The 27967-nt window shown below is 36.8% G+C and overlaps 1 long non-coding RNA gene across 2 annotated transcripts in view; it reads left to right on the top strand.

Moving 5' to 3' along the window:
* LOC105728494 (uncharacterized) overlaps positions 1 to 27967 on the top strand; it is a 264992-nt gene that overhangs the window by 149632 nt on the left and 87393 nt on the right. For both annotated transcript variants that reach the window (XR_010340487.1, XR_001110041.2), the window contains exon 3: positions 21522 to 21648. This is a non-coding gene — a long non-coding RNA (uncharacterized LOC105728494). The remainder of the gene's footprint in view (positions 1 to 21521; positions 21649 to 27967) is intronic.

Consider the following 27967-nt stretch of genomic DNA (forward strand, 5'->3'; position numbering starts at 1 on the left):
GTTGTCTAAATTACAAATTACTGGTCTATTGCACAGTAGGGCGATGCTGGTTAGCAGTAAGGTACAGAATATTACAGAATAGCTAGAAGACAGGCTAACACTTTCACCACAAAAAAGCGATAAATGCATGAGGTGTTGGATACACTAAACACCTGAACTTGATCATCATCATACAACATATATATGTATTGAAACATTAAATTGTATCCCATAATATGTGCAATTACAATTTATCAATAAAAATGTATAAAATCACATTATGGAAAAATACACGCAAAGTATACATTAGTCTACTTGAAGCTCAAGGACTACACAGATATTCTAATAATAAAGAGGGAGATTAAATAAGGAAGACACCTTGTTTAAATATTTTAAATTATTAGAATATTTCTTTTTGTCATCATGACCTCACCATTCATTTTTTCAATAAATATTGATGATCTATGTGCCAAGCATACTGTATTCTAGGCATCAGGGGTACAAGCAGTAAATAAGCGAGTACATTCTCTGTATTTAAAAGTTTACTTTCTAGTTGAAGGGACAGAAAATAGATACAAAGCAAGAGCATGGCAGATGGTGACTGATTCAATAGGAGAAAATGCAGCAGACAAGCAAGAAAGGGAATGCCAGGGGTACGGGTTGTTATTTTTGGGTGATCTCACTAACAGTGGCATTTAAACAGGTATGTGAAAGAGGTGAAGTGAGGAACGGTAAGGAGGCCTGTTTATCTGGAACCGAGTGAGAGAGGGTGGAGATAAAATCGGAGGGGTGGGCAAGGGAGTCAAGTTACACAGGTGTTTATTGGGAATCTAAGGACTTCGGCTTTTACTGTAGGTGATATGGAAAGCCACTAGAGAGTCTGACCATAGGAAAGACATAAGCAAATTAAGTTTTATTTATTTCTTTTTTCTTTTTTTTTTTATTGCATTTTAGGTTTTGGGGTACATGTGAAAAACATGCAAAGTTGTTGCATAGGTGCATTCATGGCAGTGTGATTTGCTGCCTCCCTCCCCCTCACCCATATCTGGCATTTCTCCCCATGCTATCCCTCCCCAACTCCCCCCCCAACTGTCCCCCCCACTCCCCCGCAACAGACCCCCGTGTATAGTGCTCCCCTCCCTGTGTCCATGTGTTCTCCTTGTTCAACACCCTCCTATGAGTGAGAACATGTGGTGTTTGGTTTTGTGTTCTTGTGTCAGTTTGCTGAGAATGATGGTTTCCAGGTTCATCCATGTCCCTACAAAGGACGCGAACTCCTCATTTTTAATGGCTGCATAATATTCCATGGTGTATATGTGCCACATTTTTCCTGTCCAGTCTATCATCGATGGGCATTTGGGTTGGTTCCAGGTCTTTGCTATTGTAAACTGTGCTGCAATGAACATTCGTGTGCATGTGTCCTTATAGTAGAACGATTTATAATCCTTTGGATATATGCCCAGTAATGGGATTGCTGGGTCAAATGGAATTTCTATTTCTAGGTCCTTGAGGAATCGCCACACTGTTTTCCACAGTGGTTGAACTAATTTACACTCCCACCAACAGTGTAAAAGTGTTCCTATTTCTCCACATCCTCTCCAGCATCTATTTTCTCCAGATTTTTTAATGATCGCCATTCTAACTGGCGTGAGATGGTATCTCAATGTAGTTTTGATTTGCATTTCTCTAATGACCAGTGATGATGAGCATTTTTTCATATGTTTGTTGGCCTCTTGTATGTCTTCTTTTGTAAAGTATCTGTTCATATCCTTCGCCCATTTTTGAATGGGCTTGTTTGTTTTTTTCTTGTAAATCTTTTTTAGCTCATTGTAAATTCTGGATATCAGCCCTTTGTCAGATGGGTAGGCTGCAAAAATTTTTTCCCATTCTGTTGGTTGCCAATTCACTCTATTGACTGTTTCTTTTGCCGTGCAGAAGCTGTGGAGTTTGATTAGGTCCCATTTGTCTATTTTGGCTTTTGTTGCCAATGCTTTTGGTGTTTTGGTCATAAAGTCCTTGCCTACGCCTATGTCCTGAATGGTTTTGCCTAGGTTTCCTTCTAGTGTTTTTATGGTGTTAGGTCTTATGTTTAAGTCTTTAATCCATCTGGAGTCAATTTTAGTGTAAGGTGTCAGGAAGGGGTCGAGTTTCTGCTTTCTGCATATGGTTAGCCAGTTTTCCCAACACCACTTATTGAACAGGGAATCCTTTCCCCATTGCTTGTTTTTATCAGGTTTGTCAAAGATCGGGTGGTTGTAGATATGTTGTGTTGCCTCCGACACCTCTGTTCTGTTCTATTGGTCTATATCTCTGTTTTGGTACCAGTACCATGCTGTTTTGATTACCGTAGCCTTGTAGTAGAGTTTGAAGTCCGGTAGTGTGATGCCTCCTGCTTTGTTCTTTTTGCTTAGAATTGACTTGGCTATGCGGGCTCTCTTTTGGTTCCATATGAAGTTTAAGGTGGTTTTTTCCAGTTCTGTGAAGAAGGTCATTGGTAGCTTGATGGGGATAGCGTTGAATCTGTAAATTACTTTGGGCAGTATGGCCATTTTCACGATATTAATTCTTCCTAACCATGAACATGGAATGTTTCTCCATCTGTTTGTGTCCTCTCTTATTTCGTTGAGCAGTGGTTTGTAGTTCTTCAATATAGTACTGGAAGTTCTAGCCAGAGCAATCAGACAAGAAAAAGAAATAAAGGGTATTCAATTAGGAAAGGAGGAAGTCAAATTGTCTCTATTTGCAGACGGCATGATTGTATATCTAGAAGACCCTATCATCTCAGCCCAAAATCTCCTGAAACTAATAAGCAACTTCAGCAAAGTCTCAGGATACAAAATCAATGTGCAAAAATCACAAGCATTCCTATACACCAATAATAGACTTAAAGAGAGCCAAATCAAGAACGAACTGCCATTCACAATTGCTACAAAGAGAATAAAATACCTAGGAATACAACTAACAAGGAACGCAAATTAAGTTTTAAAATAATCATACTAGCTGCTATAAAGTGGGCCACTGTGGCCTGGAGAGGAAGCTGCAATAGATAATAAAAGAGAGAATTAATAGTGGTTTGACTTGGACAGTTGTAGTGTAAGGGATGAGTAGTCGTCACATTCCAGATGTGCTCTAGAGATAGAGCCCATAGCATTTGATGACAAATTGGATTCCTTTAAGCTTTTGGGACTGAACAATTAGAAGACTGAAATTACCGTTTACTGAGGATGAAAGTTTAGTGAAAAAAATCAGGACTTTCTTTGAGGGCATGTTAAGTGGAACTGCAAAGTGGTTATTGGATATAGAACTCTGGATTTCAGGAGGAATTTCCAGAATGAAAATATAAATTTGAAAATTATTTACATGGGATAATATTGGAAGCCATAAAACTGAATGAAATCACCTTAGGAGCAAATGTAGATAGAGAAGAAGGGGAGGTCTGAAAACTGAGCCCTGTAGTATTCCAACATCTATGGATTGGAGAGTGAGGAGAACACAGCAAAGAAGACGGAGAAAAAGCAGCCAGGCAGAGAGGAAAATACCAAGAAGAGAGTAAAGAAGTGTTTCAAGTGGGAAGAAATGATCAGTTATGTCAAATGCTGCTGATGGGATGAGAACTGAGAAAGGTGTATTGGTTTAGCAACATCATTGGTGACCTTGTCAGGAGCTATTTCAGTGAAGTCCTGGGTTAAAAGACTGATTGGCATGTATTAAATCAAGAATAGAAAAGAACTGTAGCTAGTGAGAATATAAATCTCTTTGGAGGGATGTTGCAGTAAAAAAAAAAAAAAAGTGAATAAATGGAGTTGTAGCTGGAGAGGGATGTGAGATCAAGAGAAAAATATCTTTTTATTTATTTATTTTTAATCTGCCTACAACCTCCTATAAAAACATATTTTTAAATGTAAGCAACAATATAACATATTCATATGCTGTTAGGAATGATCCAGAATAGAGGAAAACTTTTTGATGCAGGACCAAGGAAGAGCATTGCTAGAGTATAGTCCTTAAGTAGGCAAGGGAGGAAGGGACCTGCTACACAAATTATGGCATCGAGTTCAGATGTGACCATAATCCATTCATTCATTGCAACAGGAAGAACGACAGCATATATGGGGATAGGAGGGTAGGCTGGTAAATGCAATGGTGCAAGACGGTGCATGCTCTCTTCTAGTTGCTTTCTCTTTGTATATACGTACTTAAATAGGAAGAAAGGGTATCAGCTAAGAATGAGAATGAAGAACAAGGAGTTGGAGGTTTGAAAGCAAAGTAGAAGGCAAAAAACAGTCGTGAGCAAAGAGGGAAACAGGATTGCAGTGTGACTATAATAGGCCGTTTAAAGTCACTGGCCACAAATTTTATTTTATTTTTATTTCCATAAGTTTTTGGGGAACGAGCGGTGTTTGGTTACATGAATAAGTTCTTTAGAAGTGATTTCTGAGATTTTGGTGCACCCATCACCTGAGCAGTGTTCACTCTACCCAATCTGTACTCTTTTATCCTGCACCCCCCTTCCCCCAACCCAAGACCCCAAAGTTCATTGTATCATTTTTATGCCTTTGAGTCCTCATAGCTTAGCTCCCACTTATGAGTGAGACCATACGATGTTTGCTTTTCCATCCCTGAGTTACTTCACTTCTAAGAATGGTCTCCAATTCTATCCAGATTGCTGCAAATGCCCTTATTTCACTCTTTCTTTATAGCTGAGTAGTATTCCAATGTATAACATATATATCACATTTTTTTTTATCTACTCATTGATTGATGGGCATTTGGGTTGGTTCATAATATTGCAATTGCAAATTGTGCTGCTATAAACCTGTGTGTGCAAGTACCTTTTTTGAATAATGACTTCTTTTCCTCTGGGTAGATACCCAGCAGTGGGATTGCTGGATCAAGTGGAAGATCTACTCTTAGTTCTTTAAGGCATCTCCACATGTTTTCTGTAGTGGTTGTTCTGGCTTACATTCCCAGCAACAGTGTAACAGTGTTCCCTTTTCACAACATCCATGCCAATGTCTATTATTTTTAAATTTTTTTATTATGGCCATTTTTGCAGGAGTTAGGTGATATTGCATTGTGGTTTTGATTTGCATTTCCCTGAAAGTTAGTGATATTGAGCATTTTTTCATGTGTTTGTTGGCCATTTGTATATCTTATTTTGAGAATTTTCTATTTATATCCTTAGCCCACTTTTTGATGGGATTTTTTAAATATTATTATTGCTGATTTGTTTGAATTCCTTGTAGATTCTGGATATTAGACCTTGGTTGGATGTATAGATTGTGAAGGTTTTCTCCCACTCTGTGGGTTGTCTGTTTACTCTGCTGATAATTTCTTTTTCTATAAAGAAGCTTTGTAGTTTAATTAAGTCCCATCTATTTATATTTGTTTTAATTGCATTTTCTTTTGGGTTCTTGGTCTGAAGTCTTTGCCCAAGCCAATGTTTAGAAGGGTTTTTCCAATGTTATTTTCTAAAATTGTTACGGTTTCAGGTCTTAGATCTAAGTCTTTGATCTATCTTGAGTTGATTTTTGCATGGGATGAGAGATGAGAGGATCCAGTTTCATTCTTGTACATGTGGCTTGTCAGTCCAGCACCATTTGCCGAACGGGGTGTCTTTATGCCGCTTTATGTTATTGCTTGCTTTGCTGAAGATCAGTTGGCTGTAAGTATTTGGCTTTATTTCTAAGTTCTCTATTCTGTTTCTTGGTCTATGTGCCTGTTTTGGCGATCATGACCTAATAGTATAGTTTGAAGTCTGGTAAGGCGATGCCTCTAGATTTGTTCTTTGTGTTGAGTATTGCTTTGGCTATGTGGGCTCTTTTTTGGTTCCATATGAATTTTAGGATTGCTTTTTCTAGTTTGGCGAAGAATGATGCTGGTATTTTGAGGGGAATTGTACTGAATTTATCGATTGCTTTTGGCATTATGATCATTTTCACAGTATTGATTCTACCCATCCCTGAGCATGAGATATGTTTCCCTTTGCTTTTGTCATCTATGATTTCTTTCAACAATGGTTTGTAGTTTTCCTTGTAGAGGACTTTCACCTTCTCCGTTAAGTATACTCCTAAATATTTTATTTTGTTTGCAGCTATTGTAAAGGGGGTTGAGTTCTTGATTTGATTGTCAGCTTGATTGCTGTTGGTGTATAGCAGGGCTACTGATTGGTGTACAGTAACTTTTTTATCCTGAAGCTTTGCTGAATTCATTTATCAGTTCTAGGAGATTTTTGGAGGAGTCTTGAGGGTTTTCTGGATATACAATCATGTCATCAGCAAACAGCAACAGTTTAACTTCCTCTTTACTGTTTGGAGGCCCCTTATTTCTTTCTCTTGTCTGACTGCTCTGGCTAGGACTTCCAGTACTATGTTGAATAGAAGTGGTAAAAATGGGCATTCTTGTTTTGTTCCAGTTCTTAGAGGGAATACTTTCAACTTTTCCCTGTTCAGTGTAATGTTGCCTGAGGGTTTGTCATAGATGGCTTTTATTACCTTAAGGTATGTCTGTCCCTTCTATGCTGATTTTGCTGAAGGTTTTAATCATAAAGGCATGCTGGCTTTTGTCAAATGCTTTTTCTGCATCTATTGAGAGGATCATTTGATTTTTGTTTTAAATTTTGTTTACGACAGGGCACGTTGGCTCACACTCTTAATCCCAGCACTTGGGGAGGCTGAGACGGGCGGATCACAAGGTCAGGAGTTTGAGAGCAGGCTGGCCCACATGGTGAAACCTCTTCTCTATTAAAAATACACAAATCAGCTGCGCATGGTGGCAGGCTCCTGTAGTCCCAGCTACTCAAGAGGCTGAGGCAGGAGAATCGCTTGAACACGGGAAGCAGAGGTTGCAGTGAGCTGAGAATGTGCCACTGCTCTTCAGTCTGGGCAACAGAGCAAGACTCTGTCTCAAAAAAAAGTTGTTTATATGATCTATCACATTTATTGACTCGCATATGTTAAACCATCTTTGTATCCCTGGTATAAAACCTACTTGATCATGGTGGATTATCTTTTTGATATACTGTTGGCTTTGGTTAGCTAGTATTTTGTCAAGAATTTTTGCAACTATGTTCATCAGGAATATTGGTCTATAGTTTTCTTTTTTTGTTATGTCCCTTCCTGGTTTTAGTATTAGAGTGATACTGGCTTCATAGAATGATTTAGGGAGGATTCCCTTTTTCTCTGTCTTTTGGAATAGTGTCAATAGAATTGGTATCACTTGTTCTTAGAATATCTGAATTCAGCTGTGAATCTGTCTGGTCCTGGACTTTTTCTTTTATTGGTAACTTTTAAATTGTCATTTCAATATTGCTACTTGTTATGGATTTGTTCAGGTTTCTATTTCTTCCTGATTTAATCTAGTAGGTTTGTATATTTCCAGGAATTATCCATCTCCTCTAGGTTTTCTGGTTTATGCACATAAAAGTGTTCGTAGTGGCCTTGAATCATCTTTTGTATTTCTGAGGTGTAGGTTGTAATATCTCTTGTTCCATTTCTAATTGAGCTTATTTGGACCTTCTCTCTTCTTGGTTAATCGTGCTAATGGTCTATCAATTTTATTTATCTTTTCAAAGAACCCGCGTCATGTTTCATTTATCTTTTGTATTTTTGTTTGTTTGTTTCCATTTCATTTGGTTCTGCTCTGATCTTGGTTATTTCTTTTCTTCTGCTGGGTTTGGGTTGGTTTGTTCTTTCTCTAGCTCCTTGAGGTATGACCTTAGATCGTCTATTTGAGCTCTTTCAGACTGTTCGATATAGGCATTTAAGACTATGAACTCTCCTCTTAGCACTACCTTTGCTGTATGCCAGAGGTTTTGATATGTTGTGTCACTATTATTCAGTTTAAATAATTTTTAAATTTCCATCTTGATTTCATTGTTGACCCAATGATCATTCAGAAGCAGATTATTTAATTTCCATGTATTTGCTTTGTTTTGAGAGTTCCCTTTGGAGTGATTTCCAATTTTATTTCACTGTGGTTTAAGAGAGTGCTTGATATAATTTTGATTTTCTTAAATTTGTTTGAGACTTGTTTTGTGGCCTGTTATATGCTCTATCTTGGAGAAAGTTTCATGTGCTGATGAATGGAATGTTTTAAGTGGAGCATTGAGGCTGTTTACACTCAATGTTAATATTGAGATGTAAGGTACTATTATATTACATTCATCCTGCTATTTGTTGCCTGAATACCTTGTTTTGTTTTGCTTTTTTTTCATTGTGCTATTGTTTCATAGGTCCTGTGAGATTTATGCCTTACGGAGATTCTTTTTTTGGATGATTTGTTTCAAGATTTAGAGCTTCTTTTAGCAGTTCTTGTAGTGCTGTCTTGATAGTGACAAATTGTCTCAGCATTTGTCTGTCTGAAAAAGGCAGTATCCTTCCTTCATTTATAAAGTTTAGTTTCACAGGATACAGGATTCTTGGCTGATAATTGTTTTGTTTAAGGAGGCTATAGATAGGACCCTAATTTCTTCTAGATTGTAGAGTTTCTGCTGAGAAACCTTCTGTTAATTTGATTGGTTTTCCTTTATAGGTTACCCGATGCTTTTGCCTCACTGCTCTTAAGATTCTTTCCTTTGTCTTGAGTTTAGATAATCTGATGACTATGTGCCTAGGCAATGACCTTTTTGTGATGAATTTCCCAGATGTTCTTTGAGTTTCTTGTATTTGGATGGCTAGATCTCTAGTAAGGCTGGGGAAGTTTTCCTCAATTATTCCCTCAAATATATTTCCCAAACTTTTAGATTTCTCTTCTTCCTTGGGAACAAAATTATTTTTGGGCTTAATCATTTAACATAATCCTAAATTTCTTGGTGGCTGTGTTCATGTTTTTAAATTCTGTTTTGTTTGTCTTTGTTGGATTAGGTTAATTCTAAAACCTGTCTTCAAGCTCTGAAGTTCTTTCTTTTACTTGTGCAATTCTACTGCTGAGATTTTCCGGTGCATTTTGCAATTCTCCAAGTGTGTCCTTCATTTCCAGAAGTTGTGATTGTTTTTTATTTATTCTATCTATTTCAGTGGAGATTTTTCCATTCATATCTTGTATATATATTTTTTAATTTCTTTAAGTTGGACTTCACCTTTCTCTGATGCCTCCTTGATTGGCTTAATAATCAACTTTCTGAATTCTTTTTCTGGCAATTCAGAGATTTCATCTCGGTTTGGATCCATTGCTGGAAAGCTAGTGTGATCTTTTGGAAGGGCTAAAAAACCTTCTCTTATATTACTAGAAGTTTTTCTGTTTTTTTTTTTTTTTTTTTTTTTCTTTTTCTTTCCATTTGGGTGGACTATGTCAGAGGGAAGATCTTAGACTCAAGGGCTGCTGTTCATATTCTTTTGTCCCACAGGGCAATCCTTCGATGTGGTACTCTCCCCTTTTCCCTAGGAATGGGGCTTTCCTGAGAGCTGAACAGCAGTGACTGTGATTTCTCTTCTGGATCTAGCTACCCAGTGGAGCTACCAGGCTTTGGGCTGGTACTGGGGAGTGTCTGCAGAGTCCCATGATGTGATCTCTCTTCAATTCTCTCTGCCATGGATACCATCACCTGTTCTGGTGAACGTAGCAGTGAAATGAAGTGGACTGTGTGAGGGTCCTTGGTTGTATTTTTGCCAAGTGCACTGGTTTTATGTTGGTTAGCCTCCAGTCAGGAGGTGGCACTTTCAGGAGCTCATCAGCTGTGGTAGTATTGGGATTATTGGGTCATGGACAGGGCCACAGAGCTCCTAAGAGATTATATTCTCTATCTTCAGCAACCAGGGCTGGTAGAGAAAGACCATCAGGTGGGAGCAGAGTTTGGAGTGTCTGAGCTTAGACTCTCCTTGGGCAGGGCTTGCTGCAGCTGCTGTGAGGGAGGGGGTGTGGTTCCCAGGTCAATGGAGTTATGTTCCCAGGGGGATTATGGCTGCCTCTGCTGTGTTACACAGCTCACCAGGGAAGTTGGGGAAAGCTGGCAGCCACAGGCCTCACCCAGCACCCATGCAGCCCACAGCTTGAAAGGCTGGTCTCATTCCCACCATGCCCCACCAACAGCACTGAGTTTGTTTCCAGGTAGCTAGTGAGCAGTGCTGAGAACTTGCCCCAGCTACAAGTTCCCCAGCTGAGAAAGCAAGCCGACTCACAGTTCCTCGGCTGCCCCATGGAGCCTGCAGCAGTGATCCACCTCCTTCAAAGGGTCTGTGGATTATCTCAGATTTCCTAGTATATGCCTGTGGTAGTTCTTGGAGCGAAAGTTCCAGTGTGGGTCTCCATATGCTGCTCTGCCTGTCTGAGAGGCAGCTGCAAGTTAGTCCTGCCTCCTATCTGCCATTTTGCCTCTACCTCCCATCAAAAATTTTAAATTGAGACTAAAATGCATTTTTGAGTATTTTTTCTGGGTAAGGGTGGATGCAGAGTGGATAGAGAGTTGCATGTATCTAGGTTCAGGATTTTTGCAGAGTGAGCATAATAAAAAAGAGAGAGATAATGGAGATGAGGGTATATGCAATGAAATGACTGAAAAAAATGGTGGATAGAATTTAAGCTGGGTATGGTAGGGTGACAGGAGAATGTAAAGAGTGTAAAGGAGGAGGAGAATGAAGTCCCTTTTATGAACTGCTCTGGTCATTACGTCTAGTTTCCCTCTTTAGTTGCTGCTGTAGCCCTTTTATTGCCCAGACACCCCACAATGGCAACATTGGCTCCTACTGAGCAATTGTGATCAGGGCCACTAGAATGTCCTCAAAAAGAAATGTGAGCCACCCAGGACCCAGCAGTCATGGAAATGAACCAGCAGTCATGGAAATGAAACAGCATAGTGCCTTGAAGTCAAATGGCATTGCAATACGGTTGGCACCCAACCCTGCTTGTGTCCAGGGTTGTACCTAACCCTACCTGTTTCCAATTTGGTATGACCTGGAGAGAGAGTGAGAGAAAGAGAAAAAAATTATCTATCTATCTATCTATCTATCTACACACATGCATTATGTATATACTCATTCCTCATGAGAGAACAATTATTACAAACTATGTACTGAGTGTAGTTCTGTGAGTAGGCGTGTGTAACTTGTGTTTCACCTCTGTGTGTTTAAGAGTGTATAGCATTGTGAACTTGCGTGTATCAAATGTCTAGCTCTTCTCAGGGCAGGACAGTTCTGTGATTTGTGCTTTCTTTCTGCCTTTTTCAAGATACACACAGCTGGCCACCAGAAGAGAGGTCAAAGGACCTGTGTGCCCTTTAACCTGAGTCTAACTGTCTCCACCAAGCTGTCATATTCATTCATCTTCAGACTTTCCCATACTGTACTGCACGCACCCCCACAACCAGATTGCTAAAATGGCAGTATAGCATGGCCATAGAGTCCCATTACTTTACCAGCAACACAGGGAACATTTTTTTTTCCTGATCAAATGAGATTCAGTTACATGTCAGGGAAAACCAGCATCAGCAGCTTGTGTCATTTAATAAAACCTAAAGTTACAAGTGTCCTGAATAGTTCCCTTAGAAGCTATTTTAAGTGGACGGCCCTTCCCCGGAAAGCCCCGTGAGTGCAGAATAACAGAAGTTAATTTTAGCAAGCACTTTTTAACCTACATTTGGGGACAAAAATGCCAGGAAACCTATTATATAATTGAAGTAAAAAGAAACCCTCTGGGTGTGACAAAAAGTTGTCTGTCTCAAGTTACTGCAAATGGAAAAATGATATACCGAGGAGCTTGGTATTTGAGATGTCCAATAGTGAGAAACTTTTATTTGCTGAGAAGGCAAATGAGGGCACCTGGATGTTAAAGAACACTTGACACTGTGGGCTGCAAGGCTGCTGGAACGTTCCCATGGGGCATTTATGTTCTCAAGTGGAATTGAGACTCCCATTGGAAACAATAATTCCACACCAAAATATGAAGATCAGAAACCAAATTTGTTCATCTGGCAGAACGCCTGAGAATCCCAGATCTGCTTTAAACCTAAGCTCTTTACAAAGCAGAGGTGCCAGGATAAGGTAGTCAAAGTATTACTGTATCTTCCTTGCCTCATTCAGTATTTAGACTATTCAAGCTGATTATCTTCATAGATATCTGACCTGCCACTCTCCTGCACTTCTATCCTATGTGACCTACCCATTGTTCCTGGCCCCTGCGTCTTCTCAGCTTCAAGTGGCTTCTTCAGTATGGCCACAGAGTGCCAGTTTGTCCACTGACTAGTCGCATAGCCTTAGCCAGGTCACAGGATCTCTCCAAAACTGTTTCTCACCTGCAAAGTGAGTGAGTTTGAAAATGTCTACTTCCCATTGTTGTTGAGTAAATGAGAAAAAGGTAAATACTTTTAAAAAATTATAATATAATTTAAAAATATAAGTCAATCTTACTGAAGATCTTTTCACTTCTTTGAAAATAAAACTGGCAACCAGATTTTGACCTTGGTCTACTTGCTGCTTGAATTTAGTAAACATTTTCTTTCCTGATGGAAGGAAATCTCCCTGGCAGATGTTGGTCCTCTTACCCCACTGTCTAGAGCTTTATTAGACATAAGTTTCATTCTTCTGCTGTCTTAGTTTCCATGATCAGTTCACCTACAGTTCCCTGAAATGCTCTGTAAAGGGCACTAACCTGGTATGTCCTTCTAAAGATTGCACAGAACCAGCAACCACTGTCATTTAAGGCATGATGAAAAGTGATACAAAGACGTTCAGCAGTTTATCTTACGATCTTTTCTCATGTTATTTCATTGGTGATCCACCACAACTTTTGATAGAGGAAATACGATTCCAGATCTTTAGATTGAAAACCCCCAAGACTTGTAGAAGTTAAAGGTGGTGTTTATGGGCTTTCTTTTCTTTACACTGTTGCTTATATCAGAAAATCCAGGGTTTAGCCACCGGGTTTTAGCAGGTCTCAGACGGCACACACAAGCCGGGTCATTGAAGACAATTTAACAGGTTATTTACAAAGCAGTGGGCGGGGCTCAGCAAGTCCACATGGGAAGGTATAGTACCTCCGGGCTACTAGCATAGAGGATTGGCTACCACTGCAGACATGAAGGGCAAGAGAGAAAGCTATTGCAGGAATCTAGAAGGAGGGGTACATGGAAAGATGTCAACTCAACACAATCCAGAAGGAAAATTTACTCCAGGGAGTTAATTCTCCAGTTTCATTCTACGTTACCCTGCCTTTCTCCTTGATTTCTTCCTATCACCTTCATTGCCTAAACACAACTGGAAGCCAGAAGCCAAATACACAGAACAGAGTAGAGTTAAATACAGAGTAAATCTGTAGGGACAAATAAAATATTGATAGAAAAAAATGATTATATTTGCTCTGGAACCCAGATTCATTCTTTCGTTTTCTCTCCTCCTCCTCTCTGTCCTCCCCCTCCTCCTCCTCTCCACCTACCACCTCCTCCTCCTCTTCTGCTTCTCCTTCCCTTCCTTTCCCCTTCCTCCTCCTCTTCTCCTTTTCCTTCTTTCCCCCTCCTCCTCCTTTTCTTTCTTTCTTTTTTTTTTTTCCCAGACAGAGTCTTGTTCTGTCACCAGGCTGGAGTGCAGTGGCATGATCTTGGCTCACTGCAACCTCTGCCTCCTGGGTTCAAGTGATTTGCCTGCACCAGCCTCCTGAGTAGCTGGGACTGCAGATTCGTGCCACCACGCCCAGCTAATTTTTCGTATTTTTAGTAGAGACAGGTTTTCACCGTGTTGGCCAGGATGGTCTTGATCTCTTGACCTTGTGATCTGCTCGCCTCAGCCTCCCAAATTGCTGGGATTACAGGCGTGCACCATTGTGCCTGGTTGCCACTGCCTCCTCCTCTTCCTCCTCCTCTTTCTTTTTCCTCCTCCCCCCTCCTCTTCTTCTTTTCCTTCTCCCTCTCCTCCTCCTCTTTCTTCTTCTTCTTCCTCTCTCTCTCTGTCCCAATTTTTTATTCTAGAATAGTTTTATATTTACAAACAAATTGCAAAGAGAGTACAGAGAGTTTCCATATATCATACATCCAGGTTCCTTGCTATTATTAGCATTTTACTTTAGTATGGTGCATTTGTAACAGTGGTACATTATTATTAACTAAAGTTCATACTTTATTTAAAGTGTCTTAGTTTCTATCTGACGTCCTTTTTCTGGTCCACCGTCCCATCCAGGACATAGCATTGCACTTAGTAACGTCTCCTCAGGCTCCCCTTGGCCGTACTCATTTCTCAAACTTTGCTTCTTTTTTGATAGCCTTGACAATTTTGAGGAGTACTGATCAGGTCTTTTGTAGAATACCCTTCTATTGACATTTGTCTGATATTTCTCTCATGATTAGATTCTCTCATGATTATGGGTTTTTGAGAAGAGAATCACAGTAATAAAGTGCCATTCATCACATCATATCGAGGGTACATAATATCAATAGGACTTATCACTGTTTATATTTGTTATTTATGGTGATCGCTGGTGATGCTGATAACCTAAATAAAACAGTTTGTCAGGTTTCTCCGCTGTGGTGCTACTCTTCTGTTTGTCTTTCCATACTGTACCCCTTGTAAGGAAATTGCCATGTGCAGCACACACCTGGGAAATTGAGAGTTATGCTTCACCTCTTTAAAGGTGGAGTAGCTATATAAATTATTTGGAATTCTTTCTCATGGGAAATTTGTCTATTTTCTCTTATTTATTTGTCCAATAATTTCTTTATATTCAATAAAAGCCCTCATTTATTTCATCAGAGGATAGTATTAGAAACCGAGATCCGGGCTCTAGGTGTACTTATTGATACTGTGGTGTTTCTAGCCTATTTTAGTGAACAGTCAAGGAAGTATCAATGTGCATACTGACTAATCTATATACACATACTATAAATATTTCTTTAAGTAACTATCCATACCTACATTAAGCTAAGCCTGAATTCATAGTGAGTTCTCCAACTCTAGTCTGTTACCACATGGATCATTCTAGCCTTCTTCTATTGCTTATCTGCAACCCTCCAGTATAACAATGAGAAATCTATCAGTCACCATCCACCATCTGTTTACTTAACTGTTTAATTCTAGTACACATGTGTTGTGGTTTCAGAATTTTATTCTTTACCCCCATAGGGAGCTTATCAACTAGAGCACAGTACTTTTGTAAAATTCTTTTCCTTTAGTCTTATAGAAGCCTCATTTTCAAAGCTACTTAGGTCAGCACCCTTTCTTCTACTCTATTTGGTGAGGTTGTTTCATACATTTGCAATACAGTTAAATTGCCACATTCAGCATTCCATTTTGGGATCCCCTAACTTCCTAAGAAAATTATTGCATACCTTAAAGTTCACTATTCATGCCATAAAATTGTATGAGTTTTGACAATTGCCTAGTGTCATGTATCTGTATCTACTACTGCAACATCACATAGAGTCATTTCACTGTCCTAAGTATCCCCTGTGCTTCACGTATTCAACCTCTCTATCTTTGAAAATGCCGATCTGTTTATCATGTCTAGTTTTATGTTTTTTCAGAGTATCATGCAAATGGAATTAAACTATGTGTGCTCTTTTTCAAACTGGCTTTATTCACTTAGCAATACATATTTAAGATTAATGCAAATCTTTGTGTCGCTTGATAGTTCATTTCTTTTTATTGCTGAATAGCATTCTGTAGTATGGATGCACCACAGTTTTGTTTAACTATCCACCTATTGAAGGCCGTCTCAGTTGCTTCTAATTTTTAGTGAGTATGAATAGAGCTTCTATAAACATTTGTGCAGAGGGATTTTTGCTGTGAAAATAGTTTTCAAATGAATTAGGTAAATAGGAGCATGATTACTGGATTGTATGGTAATGACTATGCTTAGCTTTGCAAGAAATTGCCAAAATCTCCCAAATTGGATGTACCATTTTGATTTTTCACCAGCAGTAAATTGAGATTCCTGTAGTTCCACATCCTCACCTGTGATTTATATTGTCTTTTTATTTTTGGGGGATTTTAGGCATTCTAATAAAATATGTAATAGTATCTCATTGTTTTAATTTGCATTTCCTCCCTAGGCAAGTGATACTGAGCATTTTTAATGTGCATATTTGCCATCTATATAAATTTATTGGTGAGGTATCAGTTCAAATATTTGCTCATTTTAAAATTAGATTGCTTATTTTCTTATTGTTCAGTTTTAAAAATTGTTTTATATCTTGGATACAAGTTCTTTGTCAGAAACATATTTTACCCATTTGTCACTCTGGCTTGATTTTCATTTGCTTAACTGTCCTTCATGAAGCAGAAATTTTTAATTTTAATAAGACAAACATAGAATTTTTTTTTGTCATAGATCGTACTTTTGGTGTTGCACCTAAAATCTTATTACAAAATCCAAGCTCGAGCTTGGATTTTTCTTCTTGAGTTTTCTTCTGGAAGTTTTAAAATTTTGCATTTTAAATTTAGGTCTAGGATTTGTTTTGAATTTTATTTATTTATTTATTTTTGAGACAGAGTCTTGCTCTGTCACCTGGACTGGAGTGAAGTGGTACAATCTCGGCCCACTGCAACCTCTGCCTTCCAAGTTCAAGCGATTCTCCTGCCTCAGCCTCCCAAGTAGCTAGGACTGCAGGTATGCACCATCATGCCCAGCTAATTTTTTGTAATTTTTAGTAGAAACAGGGTTTCACCATGTTTTTCAGGCCTGTCTTGAACTCCTGACCTCAAGTGATCTGCCTGCCTTGGTCTCCCAAAATGATGGGATTATGGGTGTAAGCCACCATGCTCAGCCTGAATTTATTTTTGTATAAAACTTAAAGTATATGTCCAGGTTATTTCTTGCATATGAACATCCAGTTATTCCAACATCATTTGTTGAAAAGGCTAGTCTTTATGTGCTGAGTTGCTTTTGTACAGAAATCAGTTGACTTAGTACTAATAAATAAATTCAACAAGGTTTCAGGATACAAAATCAACATATACAAGTTAGTTGTGGTTATATAATTAACAATAATCTAGAAAATAAGAAAATGATTCAATATATAATAGCAAGAAAAAGAATAAAATAGTCTAAAATAAACAACAAAGAAATTAAAAGACTTGTACAGTGAAACTACAAACTGTTGGGGAAAGAAATTAGACAAATAAATAAAAGATATGACATGTTAATGAATTGGAAGACTTAATATTGCTAAGATGTTAATACTACACAAAGCAGTTTACACACTCAATGCAATCCCTATCAAAATTTCAAGAAAGTGTTTTGCAGTAATAAAAAAAATTCATCCTAAAATTTGTATCAAATTTGGCTGGGCATGGTGGCTCTTGCCTGTAATCCCAGTGATTTGGGAGGCTAAGATGGAAGAATTGCTTGAGGCCAGGAGTTCAAGACAAGCCTAAGCAACACAGTGAAACTCCATCCCTACAAAAAAATAATCAAAAAAAAAAAAAAATCAGGTGTGATGGCTCATGCCTCTAGTCCCAGCTACTTGGGAGACAGAGGCAGGAGGATGACCTGACCCGAGGAGTTGGGACTGCAGCGAGCTCTGATTACACCACTGCACTCCAGCCTCAGTGACAGAATGAGACTCTCTCAAAGAGAAAAAAAATCTCCAAAGGATCCCAACTAACCAAAACAATTTTAACAAAGAAGAAAAAAATATTTAGAACCCACACTTTCTGATTCAAAACTTACTACAAACTACAGTAATCAAATCTGTGGTGCTGGCATAAAGACAGACATATTGATCCATGGAAAGAGCCCAGAAATAAACATATGGTCAAATGATTCATGCCAAGGACGTCAAGGCCATTCAACAAGGAAATGATAGTTTTTTCAACAAATGGTTCTGGGAAAATTAGATCGCTACATGCAAAAGAATGAATTTGGACCCTTATTTTATACCATATACAAATAGTAACAAAATAGATCAAAGAACTAAACATTAGAATTAAAGCTATAAAACTCTTAGAAGAAAACACAAGGGAAACTTTTGACATGGAATTTGACAATAACTTCTTGAATAGAACACAAAAAGCAAAATCAACAAAAGGAAAAATAGATAAATAAAATTTTAGAGAAACTGAAAACTTTTGTGCCATATTTTATGTTGTGAAAAGACAACTAACAGAATGAAAGAAAGTATTTGCAATTCACATAGTTATCTTATAAGGGATTAATGCTTGGAATATGTAATGAACTCATATGACCCAATAGCAACCCAGTTAAAAACAGGCAAAAGACTTGAAGACACATTTCTTCAAAGAGCATGTACAAATGGCCAATAAGAACAGGAAAGGATGATTAATACCACTAATAATTAGGACAAAGCAAATCAAAATCACAATGAGATACTACTTCATACCACTAAATGGTTATTATTGAAAATAGAGCAAATAATGTATATTGGTGAAGATGTGGAGAAATTAAAACCTTTATGCACTGATAGTGGGAATATAAAATGGTATAGTCACTGTAGAAAACAGTGGTAGTTCCTAAAATATTGAACATAAAATTACCCTATAGTTCAGAAAATTCCTCTTCCAAAAGAATCAAAAGCAGGGGCCCTAAAGGATATTATTATACTGATGTTCATAGCAGCATTATTATTAACAATAGCCAGAAGGTGGAAATGACAAAAATGTCCATTAGTGGATGAATGGATATACACATAGATTTGAATATTATTCAAAATGGAAGGAATTCTGATGCAAGCTGCATCATGGATAAGCCTTAAATATATTATTTAAGTGAAATAAGTCAGAAAAAAATAACAAATATTGTATGATTCCACTTATATGCCTAGAATAGTCAAATTAATAGAATAGAAGGTAGAATTTTGGTTAGCAGGGACTAAAAGAGGAAGAGGTAATGGGGAGTTATTGTTTAATGGGTATAGAGTTTCAGTTTGAGATGAAAAAATTTTAGAGATGAATAGTGGTGATGATTTTAATCATGAATGTAATGAGTGCCACTGAATTGTACACTTAACATTTATTTAAATGGCATGTTTTTTGTTATGTGTATTTTACTACAACTTAAGGAAAAATAAATAAGTTAGCTATATCGCAGGGGGTTGTTTCTGGGTTCTCTATTTTGTTTTAATGATCCATGTGTCTATTCTTTCATCAATACCACATTGTTTTGATTACTGTAGCTTATAGAGTAATCTTGAAATTGTGTTGTGCTGTTCTTCCAACTTTCTTATTTAGCATTGTGCTTTTATTCTAGATAGATTTTTCCTTTTCATATAAACCAATATCAAGTATTCCAGTTCATGAGCATAGTATATCTTTCCATTTATTTATTCTTTGATTTTTCTTTCATCAGTGTTTTGTACTTTTTCTCATACAGTTTCCTATACATATTTTGTTAAGATTTTACCTAACATACTGCTGCAGTATTTTATTTGTTATTCATATTATTGTAATTTTTAAAATACAAAACTCCAATTGTTCACTACCAGTATATAGGAAATCGACTGGCCTTTGTATATTTACCTTGTATCCTGTGACTTTGGTATACTTTCTTCAGAAGTTTTTTTTTTTTCTGTAGATTATTTTAGGCATTTTCTACTTAGACAATCATGCCAGTGATAAATTACATGTTTTCATTTCTTCCATATATGTATATTCCTTTTTCTTTTGTTATGACACTAATGAGGACTTCTGGTACAATGTTGAAGAGAAGTTATGAGAGAAAATATTCTTGCCTTGTCTCCAATCTCAAGGGGAAAATAGCCAGTTTCACCATTATGTATGAAGTTACCTACAGGTTTTTGTAGATGCTCTTTATTTATGAGAAAGTGTCCTATTCTTAGTTTGCTAATAGTTTTAAACATGAATGTGTTTTGTATTTTATCACATGCTTTTGTGTGTCAGTTGGGAAAGTCATATAATATTTCTTCTTTGCCTTGTTAATATGGTATATTGCATTAATTTTTAAACGTTTCAGCAGTCTTGCATAGCTAGAATAAATTTCATTTTTTTCCTGTGGTGAATGATTATTTTAAAACATTGTTGTATTTAATTTGCTAATATTTTATAGTATTAAATTTGCTAACATTTTGTCTAGGTTTATGAGAGGCATAGTTTCCCCTTTTTTCCACTGAAAAAAACCTTTTTTTCTTTTATATGGGTTTGGTATTAGGGTAATGTTGATTTCAGAGAATGAGTTAGAAAAGGATGCCACCTCTTTTATAATCTAGAAGAGATTGTGGAGAATTGGTATATTATTCTTTAATGTTGAGTAGCTGTCACCAGAGAAACCATCTGGGCCTGGTATACTCTTCTTTTTGGAAGGTTGCTATAAATTCAATTCAATTTTTTAGTAGATACAGAACTGTTAAAGTTACTTATTTCTTGATGTGGGTCTTAAAATAGTTTGTGTATTTCATAAAGTTTGTCATTTTCATCTAGGCTATCATTTTATTTGACATGAACTTGTTTCTAGTTTTTTATCCTTTTAATGTCCATGACATCAGTAAGAATGATTGTTCTTTCACTGTTGGTATTGGTGATTTGTATGCTTGCTTTCTTTTTTTTCTTGGTTAGCTTGACTGGGTGTTTAACAATTTTGTTTATCTGTCCAAAGGATCAGCTTTTGCTTTTATTGATTTTCTCAGTTATTTTCTTGTTTTCAATTTTATTGATTTCTGCCCTAATTTTTAGCATTTATTTTCTTCTGTTTCCCGTAAGCTCAAATTGCTATTTTTCCTATAGTTTACTAAGTTAAAAACTTAAAACACTGATTTTAGATTTTTCATCTTTTTGTTATTTGCATACATTTATGAGGTACAAAATATGTATATGTAGCAAAATTATACTACATGGGTGTACTACATGGATGTACTGTGTAGTGGTGAAGTCAAGAGTTTTAGTGTATTCATCACCAGAATAATGTACATTGCACCCATTAAGCAATTTCTTATTATCCACCCCTTCTCACCCCCTCAGCCTTCCAAGTCTGCATTGTCTATCTATTCCATGCTCTCCATCCATGTGTATACATTATTTAGTTCCTGCTTATAAGTGAGAACATTCAGCATTTATCTTTCTGTGCCTGAGTTGTTTTGCTTAAGATAATGGCCTCAAGTTCCCTCCATGCTGCTGTAGAAAGACATAATTTTATTTTTCCCTATAGTTAAATAGAATTAAATAGTGCCTATATACCACACTTTCTTTATCCAATTATTCACAGATGGACACTTTGATTATGTATCTTTGTATTGTAAACAGAATGGTGATAAACATACAAGTGCAGGTATCCTCTGGATATAATAATTTCTTTAACTTCGGATGGATACCCAGTAGTGGGATTGATAGATCAAAGGGTAGTTCTTCTACTTTTAGTTTTTTCAGAAGTCTCCATACTATTTTCTGTAGAGATTATACTATTTTGTATTACCACCAACAGCATATAAATGTTCCCTTTTCACCACATCCTCACCAACATTTATTTCTTACCTTTACAATAGTAAGCATTCTGACTGGTATAAGATGGTATTCTCTTCAGTTTCAATTTGCATTTATCTAATAATTAGTGATATCGAGCAGTTATTAATAAACTAGTTGGCTACTTGTATATATTCTTTTGAAAAACATGTCATGTTCTTTGCCCCTCCCTCTTTTTTTTTTTTTTTTTTTTAGACGGAGTCTTGCTTTGTTGCCAGACTGGAGTGCAGTGATGCCATCTCAGCTTAAGGCAACCTCCACCTCCGGGTTCAAGTGACAAGCGATTCCCCTGCCTCAGCCTCCCGAGTAGCTGGGACTACAGGTGCGTGCCACCATGCTTTTGCCCACTTTTTAATGGGATTATTAGTGTGGTTTTTGTTGAGCTGTTTGAATTCCTTGCAAATTCTGTCTATGTGTCCGCTGTTGGAGGCATAGTTTGCAGATATTTCCTCCCGTTCTGCAGGTTGGTTGTTCCTCTGTTGATTATTTCTTTTGCTGTGCAGAAGATTTTTAGTTTAATTAAATCCTGTTTGTCTATTTTTATTTTTGATATCTGTGCTTTTGAGGTTTTAATCATAAATTTTTTGCCCAGACCAACTAGAAGGGTTTTCCCAATGTTTCATTATAGTCTTTTTATAGTTTCAGGTCTTACATCTAAGTCTTTAATTTCTCTTAATTTTGTACATGGTGAGAGACAGGAGTCCAGTTTTATTATTTGTGTATGGCAACCTACTTTTTTCCAGTACCTCTTATTCAAAAGGGTGTCTTTCCCCAGTGTAAGTTCTTGTTAACTTTGTCAAAGATCAGTTGATTGTAAATATGTGGCTTTATTTCTGGATTCTTTATTATGTTCCATTGATGTATATGTCTGTTTTTATACCAGTATTATGCTGTTTTGGTTATGATAGCCCTGTGGTATAGTTTGAAGTTAGGTAATGTGATACCTCCAGCTTTGGTATTTTTACCTAGAATTTCTTTGGCCATTTAGGCTTTTTATTTATTTATTTTGTTTTTTGGCTCCATATAATTTTTAGAATTTTTTTTCTAATTCTGTGAAAAATGACATTGGTATTTTTGATAGGAATTGCATTGTATCTGTAGATTGCTTTCAGTGATATGGTCATTTTAACAATATTAATTCCTCTGATTCATAAGCATGGAATGATTTTCTATTTGTGTTCTCTACAATATCTTTTATCAGTGTTTTGTAGTTTTTCTTGTAGAGATCTTCTATCTCCATGATTAAATAAATTCCTAGGTATACTCTTTTATAGTTACTATAACTGGGATTGCCTTCTTAATTTAGTTCTCAGCTAGATCATTATTGGTGTATGGAAATGATACTTCTGTAAGATAATTTTGTATTTCCAAACTTTATTGAATTCATCTGTTAAACCTAGGAGTTTTTTGATGTAGTCTTGAGTGTTTTCTAGAATAAGATCATATCATCAGCATACAAAGATAATTTGATTTTTCTTCTTATCAATTTGTATGCCTTTTATTTCTTTCTTTTGCCTGATTGCTCTGGCTAGAACTTCCAGTACTATGTTGAATAGGAGTGCTGAAAGTGAACATCTTTTTCTTGTTCCAGTTCATGGAGAAAATGCTTTCAGCTTTTCTGCAGTCAGCATCATGTTGATGATGGATTTGCCATATACAATCTTTACTAATTTGATGTATGTTTCATCTAGATCTAATGTGTTGTGGGTTTTTTCCATGAAGGAATGTTGATTTTATCAAATGCTATTTCTGTATGTGTTGAGATAATCATATGATTTTTGTTCTTAATTCTATTCATGTGATATATCAAATTTATTGATTTACATATGTTTAACCATCCCTGGGCTAAAGCCCAGTTGGTCATGGTGTATTATGTTTTCGTCATGCTATGGGATTCGCTTTGCTAGCATTTTGATGATTTTTGTGTCTATATTAATTAGGGATATTGGCTGTAGTGTTGTTGTTGTTGTTGTGTCTTTGATTTTGGTATCAAGAGTGATACTGGCCTTGTAGAATTAGTTAAGGATAATTTTCTCCTCTTTGATTTTTGGAACTGTTTCAAAGGATTTGTATTTAATCTTCTTTGTATGTTTGGTCAAAAATCCCATGAATCCTTCTGGTCTTGGGATTTGTTTTGTTTTGTCTTGTTTTGGGGAAATATTTTAGGTATTGATTCAATCGTATTGCTCATTATTGGTCTGCTCAGGATTTCAGTTTCTTTTGGTTAAACCTTGGATGGTTGTATGTTTGCAGAAATTTATTCATTTATTTTAAGTTTTCTAGTTTGTGAGTGTATAGTGTTAACAGTAGTCTCCAATGATCTTTTGTATTTCTGTGACAGCAGGTGTAATCTCTTAGTTTTCATTTCTAGTTTTGGATGTTCCTCTTTTTTTCCTGGTTAGTTTAGCTAGTGGTTTATAAATTTTATCTTTCTTTTTTCTTTGGAGATGGAGTCTTGCTCTGTCGCCCAGGCTGGAGTGCAGAGGCACAATCTTGGCTTACTGCAACCTCCGCCTCCTGGGTTCAAGCAATTCTCCTGCCTCAGCCTCCAGAGTAGCTGGGACTACAGGTGCACACCGCCATGCCTGGCTAATTTTTTACATTTTAGTAGAGACAGGGTTTCACCATGTTGCCCAGTTTTTCTTGAACTCCTGAGCTCAGTCAATCCACCTGTTCCAGGCTTCCAAACTGCTAGGATTACAGGCTTGAGCCACTGTACCCAGTGCAATCTTGTTTATCTTTTAAAAGAACAAACTTTTCATTTCATTGATCTTTTATTTTTTCTCTCGTATTGTTCTTTGATTGTTGATATTTATTTTCTTCTGCTAACTTTGTGTTAGGTTTATTCTTGTTTTACGTGTTCCTGGAGGTGTGGCATTAGGTCATTTATTTCTGATCTTTCTACTTTTTTGATGGAGACACTTACTACTACAAACTTCCCTCTTAGCACTGCTTTTGCTGCACTCTAGAGGTTTATTTTAATGTTGTATTTTGTTTTTCACCTGGTTCAGTTTTTAAATTTGCATGTAATTTCTTCCTTGACCCAAAGTTCATTCAAAAACATGTTGTTTAATTTCCATGTATTTATATAGTTTCTGAAGTTCCTCTTGGTATTATTTATTGTTTTATTCCGTAGTTATCTCAGAAGATATTTGATATGATTTCAACTTTTTAAAATGTATTAAGACTTGTTTTGTACCCTAACATATGATTTATCTTGGAGAAGGTTCCATGTGCTGATGAGAAAAAGAAATTCTACAGTTTTGGGGTAGAATGTTCTAAAAATGTCTGTTGGGCTCTTTTGGTCTAAAGTTCAACTTATGTTAAGTGTTATTTTTGTTTATTTTCTGTCTTGATGATCTGTGTAATGCTTTTAGTGGGGTGTTAAAAGCCTTGAATATTATTATATTGTTGCCTGTATCTTTCTTTCGGTTTAGTAATATTTGTTTCATGAATTTGGTTGCTCCAGTTTTGGGTGCGTATCCCGTTGTCATTATATACTTTTCTACTTTGCCATTTTTTGTTGTTTTGTTTTGTTCCTGATTTAGCTGACGTAAGTATAGCTATTCCCGCTTGACTTTGGTTTCTGTGTGTGTGGAATATGTTTTTCCACCCTTGAACTTCCAATTTTTATGTACCTTTACTGCAAGATGAATTTCTTGTTAGTATATAGCTGAATCATGGTTTATTTCATTCATCCCACATCTAAATCTTTCATATGGAGCATTTAGTTTATTTGTTTTCAAGATTAATATTAATATGTGAGGTTTCTGTCATATTGTTAATTGTTATCTTGTTGTTTTTCAATTCTTTGTTTCTTTTTCTCAGACTGTCTTTGTGATTTGGTGGAATTCTGTCATGTTGCCACTTGATTCCTTTATTTTCTTCCTTTGTGTGATTGTTTTACAAGACCTGTGAGTTTTACACTTTCATGTGGTTTTATAATGGAAAATATTGAATTTTCATTGTGATACTTAGGACTCTTTGGAACATTTTTTGTATAGCCTGTCTACTGGTGACAGCTTCCTTAGTGTTTGATTATCTGGGAAATACTTTATTTCTTCTTGATTTGTGAATCTTAATTTAGCTGGATATAAAATTTGTGCCTGGAAGTTGTTTTTCTTTTAGCATTTTGAAAATGCTATCTCATTTAATTTTGACTCATAAGTTTTCTTCCGAGAAGTCTGCTGTTAGTCTGATGGAGTTTCCTGTATAGGTGACTAGATGCTTTTGTCATGCCAATTTTAAAATTCTTTAACTTTAGCTTAACTATCTTTGACTTTAAATAGTCTGATTACACTGTGTTGTGGTGAAATTTTTTTACAATGTATTTTTCTGGAGATCCTTGTGCCTTCTGTATCTGAATGTCTAAGTCTCTTGTTAAATTTGGGAAATCTTTATCACTTAAAAAAATAGGCCCTAAATATAATGATTATATATGTATAAGTATACACATATATATTATAAATATATAAATATAAAATGGAGAGCTTTTCAATTTTTCTTCCTTCCTGTGAATATTGATAATTTGTAAGTCTCATGGCTGTATGTATTCTCATATGTCTCAAAGGCTTTGCTTATTTTTTATTTTTATTTATTTTTATTTTTTTCTGACGGGAAAAAATGGATTATTTCAAAAGACCTGTTTTTAAGTTGTGAGAGTCTTTCTTCTGCTTGGTTTAGTCTATTTTTAAATATTTCTAATGCATTTTACAGTTCCTTCAATAAATTTTTCACTTTCAGAATTTCTGTTTGGTTTTTCTTAAGATACTTATATCTTTGATAAATTTCCCATTTATATCCTGAATTAATTTTCTAATTTCTTTTTATTAATTTTCATATTTCTTTTGCATCTCATTGAGCTTTAAAATCAATATTTTGAAATTCTTTATCTGACATTCCAAGATTTTTTTTTTTTTTTTTTTTTTTTTGGTAAGGATCTATTGCTTAGAATTATTGTGATCCTGTGAGGGTGTCATAATACCTTGTTTTTTCATGCTTCCTGTATATTTACTGGTTTCAGCACATCTGGAGTAGCAATAGCTTTTTCTTATTATTGAATTTACTTTTTTGGGGGGAGACATTTTGCTTGATGTTGTGACTATGTTGTATATTGGGTAGGGTGATTTGACTTTGCTTCTGGGTGCATGCAGTGGTAAAGACTGTAATTTCTGTGGCTATAGTTAGCCTTACTATGATGGCTTTCTCAAATGAAAGTTGTAGTAGCAGTGAGAAGGTTTATGACTTTCTGAGCAGCTGGTATGGTGTAAGCAGTGAGGTTAACAGTGGTTGTGAGATTTCTTTCATTCCTGAGCAGCACGCTGTTGTGTCAGCAGTTGTAATGGGCTGTGTGGGCATACTTCTAGTAGGTGGTGCTTGCAAGTAAGAACAGACTGCAGTGGTAGCAGTAAAGTTTTTGCCCAACCCCCGTTAGCCAAAAAACAGTGCTTGGTTGTCTCAGGTAGTGCATCGGGCCATGGATCACCCAGGACCCTGGGTCCCATGCTTTGTTTGGAGGTGGTACAAAGCTAGGAAGAAATGGACTAGAGAAGCCTGCAGTCAGGTTTTTCAATGGCAGGTACAAGCACTAGTCTTGATAAGTGCAGTGAGGTACTCCTCAGATCTTTGGCAAAATGTCTAGATGAGAGGCAATTGCTGCTGCATGAGGGTGTCAGCAAGGAGTGGTCCTAGTACCATAACCTTTGCCAGTGGGAGTGAAACCTACTTTCCTCGCATGCCCCAGACCTAATGGGGTTCACTCCCCTATTTCAGCTGTGCAGTCCCAGGTCTTAGACGTCACTGTCACCACCAGTGTCAATAACATGACTCCCTGGCCACTTTTTCTGCTCCAAACCCAGGGGTAGTGGAGAGTCTTGTTCTAGTATCAGCAGCTGAAGTCTACACTGCACTCATAGTTCAGTTCTGGCTGTGGAAGCCCCACCACTGCTAAAGCCTCGGTTCTCCATGCCCCAGCCTAAGTGTCTCTAATGCCAAAAACTGCCACTGCTCCTAGTTCCCAGGACCCAGCATATTGCTAAAAGCTAGGATAAAACAGTATACTCTGGTAGGTGCTCAGGTATAGGGGAGTGTGTGGAACACTTCCCAGAGTAGTTTCTTCTCACAGTCTCCTGGCTACTCCCCAAGTTAGATCCAGGGCTAGGGAGGGTCAAGGTTCTCTCCTAAGGCCTGGATTGCGTAACTCCCCTGTGGGAAAGTGGACCACAGAGACACACCCACTTCCATTTTGAGGATTCACACTCTGTTTTCAGCTAGTCCTGGCCACAGAGTTTCCTGTTCTTTTATTCCTTCCTAGATTCCAGTGTTTCCTTTTGCTTTTCTGCTTAACTCTTGTGTTTCTTCTTGATGGAATTTTCAGAAAGTGATTGTACACACATTATTTTGTTTTTTCTAAGTCTATGAGGCATGCTCGAAAGGCCTCTAGTCAACCATCTTAAAAAGAAACAAACACTTCTCTTTTCCAATATATATATTTAAAGCTATGAATTTCCCTCTAACCACTGTTTTTGCCTCATTCCACAAATTTTGATGAGTTGTGTATTCATTTTAATTTTACTTAAAATGTTTTAACTTTCTTTTGAGACTATATGGGTTATTTACAATTGTGTCATTTAATTTCCAAA

The sequence above is a fragment of the Aotus nancymaae genome, unplaced genomic scaffold, assembly GCF_030222135.1.
Source record: "Aotus nancymaae isolate 86718 unplaced genomic scaffold, 86718_ANA_hifiasm-v0.15.2.pri h1tg000108l, whole genome shotgun sequence".
In the NCBI taxonomy this organism is placed as follows: domain Eukaryota; kingdom Metazoa; phylum Chordata; class Mammalia; order Primates; family Aotidae; genus Aotus; species Aotus nancymaae.